We start from the raw sequence: 16604 nt of genomic DNA, 5'->3' as shown, positions 1-16604 counted from the left end.
GACATCAAATTACAAAGTTCCAGGGCATTTCCCTACTCTTGAAAACTAGAGTAAAACATATTAAAAGTAAATAAATGAAAAGACAAATGTTTTATACCAAATTTCAAAACATACTATATGTTATACAAAGGAAATGCGATAAACATGCATTTTACAGTCTATTAAAATAATGTGGCATGAAGAATCTGATTAACTGATTCATAAAAGTCAATACAATGCAGTTAAAACATCCGATATCTCAAGTGTTAACTTAGCAGAATACTTTCCATCTATGGTGTCTATTTTGCATATCATCCAGCCCTATCCATCCCACAATGGCAGAAGGCTTTTCCTGAGAAAGTCCAGAGACCTGTCTACTGTGAGTGCTCAATGTAAACCTGTTCCAATTCTCTTTTATTTGGGCATGTGATAGACTGACTATCTGTTAACTTGCCAAAGGCACAATTTGGACAGGCTTCCAGTAGTGATATTTTAGCTCTCAGAAAAAAAGGGAAATTGAAGACAGAGGGAAAGTCTACCAGATCCCTGAAAGATTTCTATCATTGTGCTAAACCTGTAGCTTTCTACTGACAGTTGAACAAACTGCAGTAATTGCCACTCCAACCACAGGTCCAAAAAGTGGCTTTCCAAATATTGGCCTATTTTCACTTTGGTAAATCAAGACACACTATTGTGGCCCCGTTTTACTTAAACTATCAGCTATGGTTGTCCCAAAGGATAGTTGAACTTAAGAATTTCTTAAATTTTAGGTCATCACACAATCACTTCATAGCCCTTAAACATTAAAAATACCTACCCATATAAGTCTGCATTACATAATTATTACTGTTTTTCTTCATTTGTCATGATTTACATATTTGTGTATCCCGGGGCTTAGCTCTGTAATATTCCTTCTCATGTTTTTTACCACTGAGTACAGTAATTATTTCTGTATTTTTCTCCATCTCTGTTTACATTAATTCAAGTCCTTAATAGCATCCTGTCTACTGACAACTCGTAACTACTGATTTTAACAAACACAAAATGTCCCAAGTGAGCTTTGATCTCTATCTACAAACCAATACCTCATTACTATTTGATTAAGTGATAACTCTTCCAGCTGTCTTCTCAAAATACCTTGGAGTCATTTCAGACTTACAAACTTTTTCACACCTCATATTTATTCTATGACCAGGTTTCGACAAATTAACTCACTGTATATTTTAGGAAGAATATATATATATATATGTGTATACACACACACACACACACACACACACACACACACACACACACACACACACATATATGGTATATGAGTGCTAGTACAATGACTAAAATTTGCAGCCTAGGTTCTTTTATTTTTATTTTTTGGGGGGGTTCCGGTTGTGGGGCCTGCACTCTGGGCATGGGTGCTGTCCCTCAGCTCTTCAGCTCAAGGATAGTGCTCTACCACTTGAGCCACAGCACACTTTCAACTTTTTTCTTTTTGCTTATGTGGTGCTGAGGAATTGATCCCAGGACTTCATGCATTCAAAGCAAGCGCTCTATCACTGAGCCACCTTCCCAGGTCCTTACTTTTCTTTTTGGTTCAGTCTTTATTTGGTATAAAGATCACCTACAATATCATTACCCACACCCTTTTAATTTAAAAATATGTATATTCTGTAACAATGTTATTGCCATTATAACCATAATTAGGAAGATAAAGTAGGTTCATCTGCTCCATACATCTTGAAAGGTAATGAGGGTGAAACTTACAGAATATCCTCAGATATGCCTGGTGGAAACCTGGATTTGAATTATGGTTCTACAGCTGATCCGTATTGGGTACTTGGGAAATTTGTTTGGTCTTGTTGCCTACTTCTGTTTTTAATAAAATACTTAATTCATTTCCTAACTGGAAGAACTATCTTGAGCACTAAAATTACCCTAATGCAGGTGCAGTGCTTGGAATGGTGTCTGCACATTGTGTAGTAGGTCCCAAAGAAGTCAGTTTCTATCAACATTGTCAGAGCATCCTTCCTGAAGGCCTTAATATATACCCAACTGATGTTAATATCTGTGAAAACTTATCTTTACTAAAAAGGTCTTGTCTTCATATGAAACAATTAAAGTAATGTTGGGGCTGTCCTGTGGCTTTTATTCTGAAGGAGGTTTGCCTAAATTTTATTCTTACTCTATTAGTAGTAGCAGTAGCATTCTTTAGTGCTACCCTTCATTTTTCTAGTTCTGTGTTCCATTTGGAATACTATTGTAACTTAGTTTATAATCTTTGTTATTAGAATAAATAAACTACAACTGCTGAAGTTTTAAATAAAGAGACAATTGTAGGTGTGCATTACATTTTATGTGCTTAATACTTTCCTGAAATTATTCCTTTTAGGTTATATATCCCTAACAAACTATTTTTAAGATTTCTTATATGATTTATGGATTTATTTTATGATTCTTATATGATTTCTTAGAGATCCATAAATAAAACATCTCAGAACAGGACAAAAGAAGGTAAGAAGTTATAAAAATACTATTATGGGGGCTGGGAAGGTGGCTCAGTGGTAGAGTGCTTGCCTTGCATGCATGAGGCCCTGGGTTCGATTCTTCAGCACCACATAAGCAAAAAGAAAAAAGCCGGAAGGGGTGCTGTGGCTCAATGGTAGAGCGCTAGCCTTGAGCTGAAGAGCTGAGGGACAGTGCCCAGGCCCAGAGTTCAGGCCCCACGACCGGACCCAAAAAAATATACTATTATGGTGTCTTAATGCTAAGTGTAAAGAACATGTAACAAAACAGTTGGAAGATTCATTTGCTCTTTTTTCTATTCTTTCACCCTTCATTGTAGAAACTTTCTCACTATGAAGTGCCAAGTCGTCTGGACATTTCAAGCATTGTCTCAGTGACAGAAGTGATGGGATTAGGACATGTGCTCCTATGACTTGCTTTTAGGAAGTTCACAATAAAGCAATACCAGTACATTTTAAGAAACTTTTCTGAGAGATGTGCATTGACTTCCTCAATTGCCAAAATTAAATTCATATATCAAAACATCAAATTACTTACATTGTAATATATGCAGTTCAACTGGCATTACTAACACTTCCATAAATCAAATGCAAACTAAAAGCTCTATATCAAAAACCAACATCTAAGGCAGTGTTGAAAATACAAGAAGAAATACAATAAATCTAATAGAGTGAGATCTTTAACACTGGCAAGAGCAATGATAGCTGAATTTTTAACCAAGCTTGGAAAGTTCAGGTGTCCATTAATTATTTTATTAGTGTTGCGGAGTTGACCTTGGTATTAAGATTAGAGGTAAAATTCAAAGACAGCTAAGGTTGCTGCAGTATTGTAGGTCTATACAGTGTGACCCTCCCTGATAATGGTAAAGCACAGAGTAGAAGCTAAGTCAATAAAATGTATAGGAAAGATTTTCCACTGAGAATAATTGCAGGTGGTGATCATCACTCTTGCATTGAAAATGTACAGCCCATCATTCTACTTTAAACTCTAGAATATTTCTGATCTGAAGACAATTATAACACACCAATGTGCTGTGAGTGCTGAGCAGTTTAGGTGTGTATTACTGTAATATATGTAAAATCTTTAGAGGTATGGAGTGACCTGACCTTCAAACTTCATTCTGTGTTGTTAAGTTTCATGGAAAAATGTTCACAATTATGCAATTCACACTCATCTAAGTCTGAATCAGGCAACTGAGATAAGACATTTGAGTCAAGCGGAAAACGTCAGATAATGTGATGTTAGGAAAATGAACCCTTAAATATGTATTTTAATGTTTTCGTTTCTTTCATGCATGTGTTTCTAACGCATTTATAAGATTATTTCTTTGTTGCTTTGTATGTCCCTCCCCCACAGTGTAACCCCCGCTTTCACTATATTTGATGTCAGTATAATATGTGGAGTAGATGGGGACAAACAAGTTGTTTAAGGATTCAGGTGGACCTGTTGCAACAATGAGAAGTACAAAATGTCATGTCAAAACCAACTTTACAATGTCGGTGTGGGGGGGGGGAGGGGGGTATAATTGGGTGGGGGGAGGGGGGAGGCTGGGAAGGGAGGTGAAGGGTAAACAAAGGAGGAGGCTGCAATGCTTGGTAAGAAATGTATGCAATATCCTGCCCATGTAATTGTAGCCCCTCTGTACAGTATGTTCTCAAATAAAATAAAATAAAATTAAATTAAAAAAAAATAACAAACAAAAAAAAAAAAGACATTTGGGTCATCACTCCAGTGACGTGGTTTGTGACCTATGAAATAAATAACATTATTTCACAATGTATATGTGTTTCTGAAAATTTATGCAATACCAAATACCAAATGTACAAAAGGGACAATTGTCCATCTCTTATATATATCCGAAGTAAAGATACACTTGAACTATACTTTCTTGTTAGAGGATCACAGAATGACTGCTGATATTTGGTTTCTTTCCAGGTGCTCCTATACATTTGTGAATCTTCTCTGAGGAAGTGTTTTCCATAGTTTGTTTTGAGGTGTTCCGAATATCAGTACTGTCACTAACCACAACCATGAAACAGCAAAGATGATGGGATACCTGGCCAAAGAACTGAGAAATCACAGGAAGTTATAGGAAAGAAGACACCAGAGGACCCAAAGCCTCATTGCCAGCTTCTGGATCGCCAAATCCTGTTTAAAATGCTTTATATTCATTCTACTACAGGGGTGGGGTAATGAGAGGCTACAGGTATGTCCACAAACTGAGGCATCAATCTAGTTTGTGGTTACAACCATTAACTGAGGTATTGTTTGTATACATAGTGATAATTGAATCCCTTATTTTTAAGGAGCAGAAGGGAGCAATAATCATTACAACCATAGCACAGACATCCATCTTGTTTCCAAAGTCTTAAACTTTTACTTTCCAACAGCTCTAACTTAAATACTTTTGAGGTAATAACCCATACCCCTGTCTTCCCTTAACTGTTTGACCTTTCCAGAGCACAAGCTCACAGCCTTTTGATTGCTGTTTGAGATGGCTTCCCAATATATCCCTTTCCAGGTATAACAGTTTGACTCTAGAATCCCTCACAAGTACTATTACAGATGGGTTATTTTGAAAGGGATATTTTTTTCTAGGATAGGTTCACTTTTTAAAATTTTATTTTATTTAAAGGTACTATACAGAGTGGTTATAGTTACATGAGTAAGGTACATTCCTTGATGAATATTGTTACCCACTCCATTGTTGTTCTCTTATCCTTTCCCACCCTCAACCATACCCCCCACCCCAAAGTTGTAAAGTCCATTGCTGGTATATTGTCTTGTGAATATCATTGTTGTAATGGGTCACTTCTTTCATCATTATGTTATTTCCCTTTCCTTCTCCAAATCAGATAATGTATATACAAGATGGAAGGTACCAGAATCAAGACAGAGATGTCCAGAGATAAATCAAAGACAAATGAAATAAAATAAGATCTAGTTACACTTCTTTACCGACATCAAGGTTGATATCTGAAAAAAAAGTAATTGTTGTTTCCATGTCTTGGAGTCCATTTCAATTAGCATCATTTTGTATGGTCAAATGTACATAGCTCTAGAGCCAGCAATCCCATTCATGGGCATTTGTGGAAATTATCTCTAGATAGCTAATGGATGAAAAATGGATTGAAAATAGCAAAGGAAAACAAATCAACATTCAGCTATTATGATTTTATAATTCTAATATGAAAGAACTGAAGCTTTTGTTTAATGAAGAAGAAAGTTTAGCCTGTAATTTCAATGCAAGGTATCAGTTGTAATGAGTCTAAAGTCTTTCCCTCAAAGATATCCAAGAGTAATATACTCATCCTCTGAAGAGTAAATAAGTAATTATTTATTTAGCTTTGCTTAATATTAATTTACATGTAGAAAATAAGTTAAAATATCTTCTCAGGCTGGGAAGATGGCTCAGTGGTAGTGTTTGCATGCAAGAGTCCCTGGGTTCAATTCTTCAGTACCACATAAGCAAAAGAAAAAACCCAGAAGTGACACTGTGGCTCAAGTGGTAGAGCGCTAAACTTGAGCTGAAGAGCTGAAGGACAACCACCATGTCCATAGTTCAAGCCCCACGACCGGACTCCAAAAAATAAAACACTAAAACTACCAGCACAAGTATGTTTTTGGCAGCATTATTACCATATCTAAGATATGGAACCAGTCCAGATGCCCCTCAGTAGATGAATGGATCAGGAAAATGTGGTATATATACACAATGGAGTTTCATGCTTCTATGAGAAAGAATTACATAGCCCCTTTCTTAAGAAAATGGAAAGACTTGGAAAAAAATCATTATGTGAAGAAAGCTAGACTCAAAAAACATAGGCTCTATGGTTTACCTCATTTTTATTAATTAATATATGCTTAGGATAGTCCTAGCAGATAGTTTCATTTTTTACACTCTTAATATTTGCTGTTTGTGTGTGTGTGTGTGTGTGTGTGTGTGTGTGTGCGTGCGCGCGTGTGTGCAGTAATGAAACTGACTCAGAGCCTCAAAATCTTGCTTGTTTTTTTCACTCATGACTGACTGAATCTGTACTATTTTAACCAAGGTTTCACTATGTGTTTGATTGAACAATTGAACATAAATATCTCGTGGATTGCTACACCAGCCATCTGTGAACCATGGTCTTACAATCTCAGCCTCATGAGATGAGATACTGGCATCTAGCTCTATTGCCAAGTGTCATTTTTCATTTTGTTTTCTTTTGTTTTTGTTGTTTTTGTGCATCCAAAATCTGTATGGGAAACAAATCATTTATAATCAGGACTATTCACATAAAATTGTGTGTTGTTTAAAGATTACCTTAATAATGTAATCCTTTTGCATCCACATTATGTGATTTGATTTTTTGAACTCTATTGTTGCAGTCAAGTCAATTATATATAATTTGAATCTTCTTGTCTTGGTTTTAGAGGGTGTTAGGTGTTTAAAAACAGAATTTATCAAGGTTTAACTCTACACTACTGAAGCAGGACCTTTATTATTACTCAATGTCCTGTAAATCATAAGTTTATTGTAGGGAGCCGAGGCGAGACTCCGCCCAATCCCTTGCAGTTTTGAGGATTACCACTCCAGACAGTGCTTGGCGGGACGCCTGGGCTGTGCGCGTGCGCGAGCCCGGTAGTGTCCCCAGCCAATCCCATGACACCTGGTGACGGTAAAAGGCAGGCGACCAACAATAGAAAAGACCCGTGTTCGAATTCCCTATATAAGCGGCTGTATTTCGGGTGCACGCTCTCTCGTGCCCAAGCTCTCCTACAACTAAAAGGCTCTCCAATAAAGCGTGATCTGAGAAGACTCCTGGAGTGGTGGTCGTTTTTCCTCGCTGGTCGAGTAGGCAGTCGCTACAACTGGTGCCGAAACCCGGGAACGAACCTGGGACGGGACCCGCGCGAGAGGCCGAATTGGAGCCAGAACTCAACACGCGGAGAGGAGACGTTGGTAAATATCCCCCGGTATGCTGTTCACTGTAGATTTAGATATTTATTGGTTGCTTGCATTGCTTCTTCCCTTGTGGCTTGTCTTTTTGATGGTGCGCACTTGCCTCGAGGAGGGAGGGTTTGATTTAATCCAGGAAGGACGCAAAGTACTAACGCAGCATCAGGATAGTCTATCAGAGTCAGTATACAGTAATGGGGAGGAAAAGAGGCCTAAAAGAAAAAGGGAAAAAAGACAGAAGGATCCTAAAGAATTGAAGCGAGAGGGGCTGCAGCCCTCACAAAAGGAGAAGGGTTTTAGGGAGGGGGTCTCATGGAGACCTCCGTGCCCTTCTTTAAAAGCAAACCGGTTCTCAGCCCTACATGTGGAAGGGCGGGACCAAGAATATAGTAATCTTGTGAGTGACTCAGAGGAAGAAATGTTAGAGGAGGAGGGAGAACAGCTCGATCCAGCTGATAGTGAAGACTTAGAAGAGGCTGCGGCGGAGCACGTGGCAGACAGATATGGAGGGTGGCGCCCCCTAGGGGTGGGAGTACCGCAGCAGCCAGGAAGAGGAAACGGAGCTGCCCCTCACCCGTCGGCCCCCCCGCCGTGCCCGCCGGCAGGGAAGAGACACTTTATAAAAGGCAGCACCTGGTCGCCGTTAGCGGCCGCTTTTCCAGTCTTTGAAAATCCAATTACTAATGAGAGAATTCTTGAGCCGGTTTCCCACTCCCAGTTAAAAGATTTAGTTGAGGCAGTCAGGACTTATGGGGTGACGGCCAATTATACCACTGCCTTGCTTCAAAGGCTAACTATTAATGCTATCATTCTGTGGGAGCAAAAACTGTTCAATATTTTCCTGAATTAGTGGCTAAACAGGCAATTTTGATCTGAGAAAAATAAAAATAAAAATAAAAAAATAAAAATAAAAAAAAAATTTAAAAAAAACAGGCAATTTTGGGTATGAAGTATTGTTTAATGCACTTTGCAAAAATTCCAGATAAATTAATTATTCCATACACCCGTGAGCAAGTTGAAATTTTAGCAGCCACAATGGATATGTGGGCAATTCTTGTTTGCTCATTTCCAAATGTAATTGATAATCATTATCCTAAGCATCCTCTGCTTGCCATAGTTAACAAAAATTTAGTGTATTTTCCTGTTGTCACTTCAAAGGAGCCCTTGGTTGATGCTCTAACCATCTTTACGGATGGATCAAAATCTGGACAAGGTGCCTTTTTTGTTCAAGGACACAAACAGCCGGTAGTTTTTAATTTTCGGCCGAATGTCCCACAGGCTGTTGAATGTTTAATTGTGCTTGAAGTTTTTAAAAGATTTGATCAACCTTTTAACTTATTTTCTGATTCATTATATGTTGTAAATGCCATTGCTTCTCTTGAAGTTGCTGCTTCAATTAAGCAGGCCAGTACAATTTCTAATGTTTTGTTACAGATTCAATCCCTTATCTTAAACAGAAAACATCCTTTTTATATTGGACATATTCGTGCCCACTCTATGTTGCCGGGCCCGATGGCAAAGTGTAATGATTTGGTGGACCAGGCAACTCGGGCTATGGCTCTGGTCGCTGCTGATCCTGTAGAATTGGCAAAAGACTTTCATAGATTGTATCATGTACCTGCTAATACCCTTAGGAAAAGATATAATTTGTCCAGGCATGTGGCAAGAGATATTGTTAAAGCCTGTAAATCTTGTGTTACCTTTCTTCATCCTCCCCATGTGGGGGTAAACCCCAGGGGGTTGAGACCAAACGCCCTATGGCAAATGGATGTTACTCATCTGACGGAATTTGGTAAGTTGAAATATTTACATGTGTCTGTGGACACCTTTTCTGGTGTCATTCATGCCACACCTTTGGCAGGAGAAAAGGTGTCTCACGTCAGAATACACTGCTTAGAAGCTTGGGCAGCTTGGGGAAAGCCCTTTAGACTCAAGACGGATAATGGCCCTGCTTATACTTCCCATGGTTTTCGCGCCTTTTGCGCACAAATGCAGGTTGCCCACACCACCGGATTGCCCTACAATCCTCAAGGACAAGGTATAGTGGAAAGAGCTAATAGAAGCATAAAAGAAATGCTTCAAAAACAAAAAGGGGGAGTTGCTGAGTCCGCGTCCCCCAGGGAAAGACTTTCTCTTGCGCTCTTTACCCTTAATTTTTTAATTCTAAATGACAACGATCAGTCTGCCGCAGATCGGCATATGACAAGAGACTCCATGGATACTAAAGACATGGTTATGTGGAAGGATGTTATTAATAATAAATGGTATGGACCGGATCCGGTAATAATGAGATCCAGGGGAGCTGTTTGTGTTTTTCCACAGAGTCAAGAAGTACCTCACTGGGTGCCAACGAGACTGACCAGGCCAGTGGAGACTGCAGAAGAACCCCATCTTGAAGATGCCATCCACTCGTCTCCTGATACAGCTGATCTTCCTGCTGTTAGCAACAGTGCTAATAGCAATCCCTGTGATAGCTAAACCGATGATGCTGTGGGCTGTCACAATTTACTGACTGGATTGCCTCTGCAGTGTCCTTTGTCAAAGAGCGGGTGGGAGTCGGAATGTTTTTAGCCTGCTGCTTGGGAGGATGCGTGGTCTGCCTATGGTTGGTCTGTCGCCTTTGAGCCCAAACCAGAAGGGACAAGGTTGTTATCTTGCAAGCATTAGCCACTTTGGAGAGTGGATCCTCACCCCAGATTTGGCTGTCGGCCCTAAGAGGCAGTTAAGCCTTACCATTCTGCATAGCCTTAGCACCCCGAGGGATCAGGGGATCCCATTGCACCGGGACAGGTATGCAATTTGCAATTTGGGACAGGGTGCAAGGCAAGTGCACTGCACTTGAGGAGATGGTTCTCATCTCCTCAAGAAGAGCATGCTGGGTTGCAAGTGGGTTGATGCCCAAGATCCCACCTCTGCAAAAAAGGCATCGGACGGGCCTGGTCATCACTGGGGAAGGCGCCCCTCAGGCGAAGGCCAGTGCAAGGTCCTCTCATTAATGTCTTAGACAGAGGCCCAACCTCTACTCTTACCTGTTGCCATAAAACAAAGAAGGGGGAACTGTAGGGAGCCGAGGCGAGACTCCGCCCACTCCCTTGCAGTTTTGAGGATTACCACTCCAGACAGTGCTTGGCGGGCCGCCTGGGCTGTGCGCGTGCGCGAGCCCGGTAGTGTCCCCAGCCAATCCCATGACACCTGGTGACGGTAAAAGGCAGGCGACCAACAATAGAAAAGACCCGTGTTCGAATTCCCTATATAAGCGGCTGTATTTCGGGTGCACGCTCTCTCGCGCCCAAGCTCTCCTACAACTAAAAGGCTCTCCAATAAAGCGTGATCTGAGAAGACTCCTGGAGTGGTGGTCGTTTTTCCTCGCTGGTCGAGTAGGCGGTCGCTACAGTTTATCACTACTTGAGGCACCATATGAGCACACATAGTTTCCTATAATACCTACAAATATTTTAGACCTCAATGCCATGCAATGCACACTTCTGTCAAATATGCAAGGGCATTCTTTGTGATTCTCCATGGATTTTCACTGTTCTTTTCTCTATTCTCCAGTGCTAAGTCATGTGATGGTCATGTTGATTTTCTCCCCTCTTATATTCATCATTGTATCTTGGGAACTACTGGTATGCATTACTGTACTTCTGTCCATTCTCCTTGTGCTTCGGCTTGTACCCCTCTGACCTCGAAGGGCTAAGAATTGGGGATATTTGCTTTACTCTTTATCTCAGACATCTATCTCTACTTTCTAGAAATACATTCATTGAATTCCTTCTGTAAAGTCTAATGTCTTGAAAATTATTACTGCATTTTCATGGCTTTGTTATTTGGCATTAGGGAAGAACATAGATCAGTACTGTAACTTAGGTAAAAGATTATTGCAATCATGCTTCAATAGATATTCTTCATTGGATAATGTGTATTTCAAGGTCTGCCTGCCTGCTTCTTTTTTTTGTTTATTTTTCAATGTAGTCTTTTCTTCTGGAAAATATTTATGTGCCTAGTGAAGATCAATTCTTACTGTAACTATTCATTAATTTTCTTCCAACCTCATTTCACAGATCCCTCTGAGTTTCTTCAGGGTCTGTATAGTGCTTCACATTTTTAAATATGTTTTAACATCGATGCATCCAATGATGAAGACACATTCCTTAAGTCACCATTTTGATGACTGAAAAGAAACCATGCTGCAATCTCACTATATGGCAATTTTCTGGTTTTAAATTCTTTTAGATTAAAATTGATGCTGGACAACAAATATTCTGTGTACAATTTTATATTTTCCTAATTATTTTAATATACTTCCAATATTATATAAAGTTAAAACATTATCACTTACTTAGTTTTAGGATTTCTAAAACGGTCAGAGTAAAAGTTCTATTCATTCACAATTTTAAGATAATAGAGTGTCCATTATGACCAAGTGAGATATTTAAAAATTTTTTTTGGAGTCCTTAAAGGTTGTGCTGGGGAATCCAGTCCAGTGCTTCATATTTCTTAGTCTACTGTAGGCCTCTGAGCCTGATGTGACCTGTGGTTTTATTTTCACTCAACAGGAATTTTTAAAAATTCAATAGAAATTATTACTTGCTTACTTTCTCCAATATCTCTCGCATACATAAAAGTAATATAATTCTACACTGACTGAAAATGGTGTTCCTATTAGAGTAATTTTTTATTTTTTGTAGCCCCACGCTTTACTAAATCTTGTCCCTTTCCTATCTCCCCTTCCCATAAAACTTGACTGGATCCACTGGAAACCCTCTTCCAGTCAGCCTGGTCCTTAAAAAGCCCAACCTTAACTAACCTACCCCCTGGTAGTCCTGCTATAAACTTTCAAAGGCCTGACTGCAACCAGAATCCTTCCTGAAAGTCCTCCCCTGCTACAGGGAAATCCTTCTTCCACTCCACCCCTTCCTGGAATCCCTGCTCTTCACCACCAGAAACCAAGCCACATCCATATCTCCTCCTAATATCCACCTTGCTGCACCAAGAACCCCGCCTACATTGGGCTCCTCCCTCTAATCCTAACTTCATCCACCAGATACCCTGTAGCTAACTACTCTATTCCCTCAGAGTCCCATTGTTCCCATATTCTATTACTTCCAAGCTCCTCCCGTCCCTTTCATACCCCACTCCCAACCAAACTTCTCCCTCGACCCCTCCTGGTTTCATCAGAAACTGGATCCATAACTAGTCTAAGTAGCCGAAATTTTCAAGCCCAGCCCTAAACCTACCTCTTCCCACAATTCCCTTCATGCTATACCAAAAACCCTCCACCTCTCTATAACTGCCCTTGTAGCCCCGTCTTAATTGACCAGAAGCTTCTCACACAGCCCATCTCCTGCTTGGAAAGCCAGCCCTGCTTCACTATAGGCCTCTCTACCTCCCATATCTACACTCTCAATGGCTTCATTGTTCCCGTGATGAATCTTCCCCTTATTGGCTCCTCCCACAGAGCCACACCCTACTCAACCCTGCCCATAATTACTCTACACCTTTGTAGACCTTCCACTCCTTCTCAAAATCCTTCTTCCAATTAACCCCATGGCTCCAAGCCCTGACCTGTTCTAGAAAACCCCCACCACACTATCCCATCTCTCTATACCCTCATTGCTCCACTGCAAACTACTGCATCTGTTGGCCTCCCTCTGGAAGCCTCACCAGGCTCAACTGTAAATCCCTGTCCCTTTATAATCCCTTTTTGAAAGTTGCCTTGCCCCACTGGAAACCCTGTCCAAGTCTAATGTCCTGCCTTGCAACACTGAAATCCCCACCCAAACTTACTGCTCTTTTCGAAGTGGTAACTGGCTACACCAGAAACCCTGTCCTAACTAGTGTAGTCCACTGGATCCTATCTCTGCTCTCACAAAGCTCTGGTCCTAAAAAATTCCTCTATACATTGTTACTACATCCTGCTCTGCCAGAAACCCCACCTCCACCATAACACACTTCCCAAAGGCCCGCCCCTTACTAGCCCACTTCTTTCTAGCACCACTCTGCCCTCTCACAGACCTTGAAAAGCCTCTCCCTCATAGCTCTGCATTCCTGCACCAGAATCCCCACCTTTTGTCAGCCTCTTGCCTTCATTATCTTCCCTGCCTTATGGGAAACCTCAACCTACATATCACACCAGGGCTCACAGTGCTACACCAAAACCCCTCCTCTAAGTAACCTCCTCCTCTGTAGCCTTGTTCTTCCTTTTCAAAGCTCTGCCCCAAACAGCCTCTTCCCCAGTGACCTTGCCTTCTTCCACTCAAAACCCATCCACCTAACAGTCTCCATCCTAAAGTCCCACCTACTCCACAAGAGACCCTGCTCCTAACAAGTCTACTCTTTCCTGTCCCCTCCCTGCTGTCTCAAAGCCTTACACAGACTGGCTTTGACCCTCAAAACCCTGCCCTGCTTTACCACAGAGGCTGTGCCAATACCAACTCCTCCCTTGAACCAGACAGGGCTCCACCAGAAACCCCACACCACCTCATCCTTGAAGTTCCCACCTAGGAACATTTATTACAAAAGTGATTTTATAATGGTCACAGAATTCATACTAGTCCATATGATAAGAAAGAAGTATTGACAAAATACAACAAAAATTAGATAGCTATTAGATGCCTTAGTCTAGTTTGGGGTTCTGTTAACAGGCAGATTCACATTGTGTGAAAATGTGTGAAGATGATTCCTCTAACTGGAAAGCATTCTTTGAAGCATCAGTAAGGTTTCATGAGTGATCATTTTATTTCTAGAATTTTCGTCCACATTTGTGTCCATTAACTTATAAATATAAGTTATTTTAAATCCTCTGGTTTATTTGAGGAAAGAGTATTAAGATGTAAAAAGATGACTTTCAAATCATCTCTCTAATGAATAATTTTGGACTTACTTACTTTACTATGTACTAGAATTTTTAGTAACAGAAATTCTCTACCAGAAACCCCTTTGAATTTCCTACTTCCACTAAAGTGCCCTTTGGAAAAGATTGAAGTGAGATTATACAGGTAGAATGTCAGAAATAAAAACGTATTTGAGATCATAACAAAATCATGATAAAGACCCTACCCAATGTGGTTTAAATTTTCTAATGAAAGGAACGTAAGCATATTTAACTGCAGACTTTCTGAAGACTAGAAGACAAAAATATAGGAAATTTCCTCCTATACCACGGTTCTGAAAACAAAACAAAACCAAGGAAAGACAACATAATGAAACAGAAGGGAATGAGAAACTTGTACATGTGATATAGAATGTAAAGATACACTGAATCAGGTAAAAATAATTTTGGACACAATACCTGGTTGTTCAATATATTTCATTGTATATATTGTTCCTTTTTAACCTGTGACATAATATAGGTCTCAGCAGAGATCTGTCAAGGTAATTGTGTAGTTAGTCAATTTCATCATTGCAAGATCATCAGGATGATAAACTCCCACACACCTTAACATACCTGCAATAGCTCTAGACATACATTCCTATTGGTCCAACAGTGTAGGGCAGACCTGTATTTAACCCAAGTTTTGTATGCGGTATGCTATATTTTTTTTCAGGCTTGATACAAAATGTCTCTGCCCAGAATTAAATGAAGGCATTTATAGCTAAAATGATTAGGGTCATTGTTAACATCTAAAGCACGCTGAGGTTTTTCTTTATACCTCTCCTTTTCCCTTTCTTTCTTCCTCCCTTTCTTTCTTCCTCCCTTTCTTTCTTACTCTCTATCTTTCTTTTCTTTTCTTTTCTTTCTTCCTCTCTTTCTTTTCTTTTCTTTCCTTTCTTTCTTTCTTTCTTTCTTTCTTTCTTTCTTTCTTTCTTTCTTTCTTTCTTTCTTTCTTTCTTTCTTTCTTTCTTTCTTTCTTTCTTTCTTTCTTTCTTCCCTTTTCTTTCCTCTTTTAGGAAATGAGTATGAATTTAAATATTTTGTTTGCTGAACAAGTATTCTACCATTAGAATAATCCTTTTTCGATTTATTTACTTTGTTCATAGGTTATCCATTTTGCTGAGGGCTGAACACAGGCTAAGTTCCTCACCTCTGTCTGCCAAGTAGCGGGGATCGCAAATGCATTCCAACATGCGAACCTTTAGGATGATATGAGACTCTTATTACTTTCCTTGCACACTGGTTCTGATCTGTGATCCTCTCAAATTCTACCTCTTCAATTAGTGATGTGAGTTCCAGTAGCCTGCCCTCAGTTTAGATCGTCTAAATGAATTATTGAAGGCAATTTCACTTTAATCTCTTTTTGGCCAGTCCAGGGGCTGTTATAGTTTTATTTCTAGACAAATTTTGAGTATATACGCACATTAGCGTTAAAATATTACTTTGTTCCCTTCTTTTCCTTTTTAATTTTCTTGGTCAAGGGGCTTGAATTCTGGGTCTGGGCGCTGTCCCTGGCTGGTCAGATCAAGGCTAGCATGTTACCACTTGAGCCACAGTGCTACTTCTGGTTTTCTGGTGGTTAATTTGAAGTAAGAGTGTCATGGATTTCCTGCCAGGACTAGCTTTGAATTACTATCCTCAGATCTCAGCTCCTGAGTAGCTAGGATTCCAGGCATGAGCCACTGGCACCCAGCTAAAAATGTTACTTATTTTAAGTTCTGTGTTTCAGTTGAGGGAGTAACCTAAGTGTGTAGAAATTTAACTTTCAAGTTACCTCTCTAAGTAATTTCAGAGTTTCATTTTCATATTCATTGCAGTTATTAATAACAAAAACTCCCAAAGTAACAGAATAATCCTTCATTTTCTCCTTCCCATAGGTACTATTGGAAGAGAGTAAGTGAGATCTTAGACAATATGTACTTGAAATTATAAAAAAAGTTATATTGATGATACATAAAGAGCCAGATAACACAACGTGCTTTGCATTTTCTAAAGAAAGGAATGTCATGAAAGTATACTTATTGGCAGGCTTTTCACCTGTAAAACAAAGAAAAAACAATTTCATAAAAAAGCTGTAGGGGATCAGCAGCCATGTAAGTGTGATATAGCATTGGAGACTACGAAATGAACTGGTTCAGGTAAAGTAATACTTTGGAAAAGTTATCTGTTCACTAAATTTATTCATTATATTTTTTTATTTTTATTTACCTGTCACTTACTATATAAATGCATACATGTGTGTGCAATATATATATCAGCACTATCTGTCCAGTGAAGTGTATGGTTATG

The 16604-nt window shown here is 39.6% G+C and overlaps 1 long non-coding RNA gene across 1 annotated transcript in view; it reads left to right on the top strand.

Moving 5' to 3' along the window:
- The window catches only part of LOC138838551 (uncharacterized), a 42911-nt gene extending 37493 nt beyond the window's left edge, over positions 1-5418 (top strand). Inside the window, exons 2-3 of the long non-coding RNA XR_011375657.1 lie at positions 4435-4705; positions 5355-5418. This is a non-coding gene — a long non-coding RNA (uncharacterized lncRNA). The remainder of the gene's footprint in view (positions 1-4434; positions 4706-5354) is intronic.
- The last annotated feature ends 11186 nt before the right edge of the window (positions 5419-16604 follow it).

The sequence above is a fragment of the Dipodomys merriami genome, unplaced genomic scaffold, assembly GCF_024711535.1.
Source record: "Dipodomys merriami isolate MVZ:Mamm:240054 unplaced genomic scaffold, mDipMer1.0.p SCAF_282, whole genome shotgun sequence".
Lineage (NCBI taxonomy): Eukaryota > Metazoa > Chordata > Mammalia > Rodentia > Heteromyidae > Dipodomys > Dipodomys merriami.
This window is presented reverse-complemented; position numbering and strand designations above follow the sequence as displayed.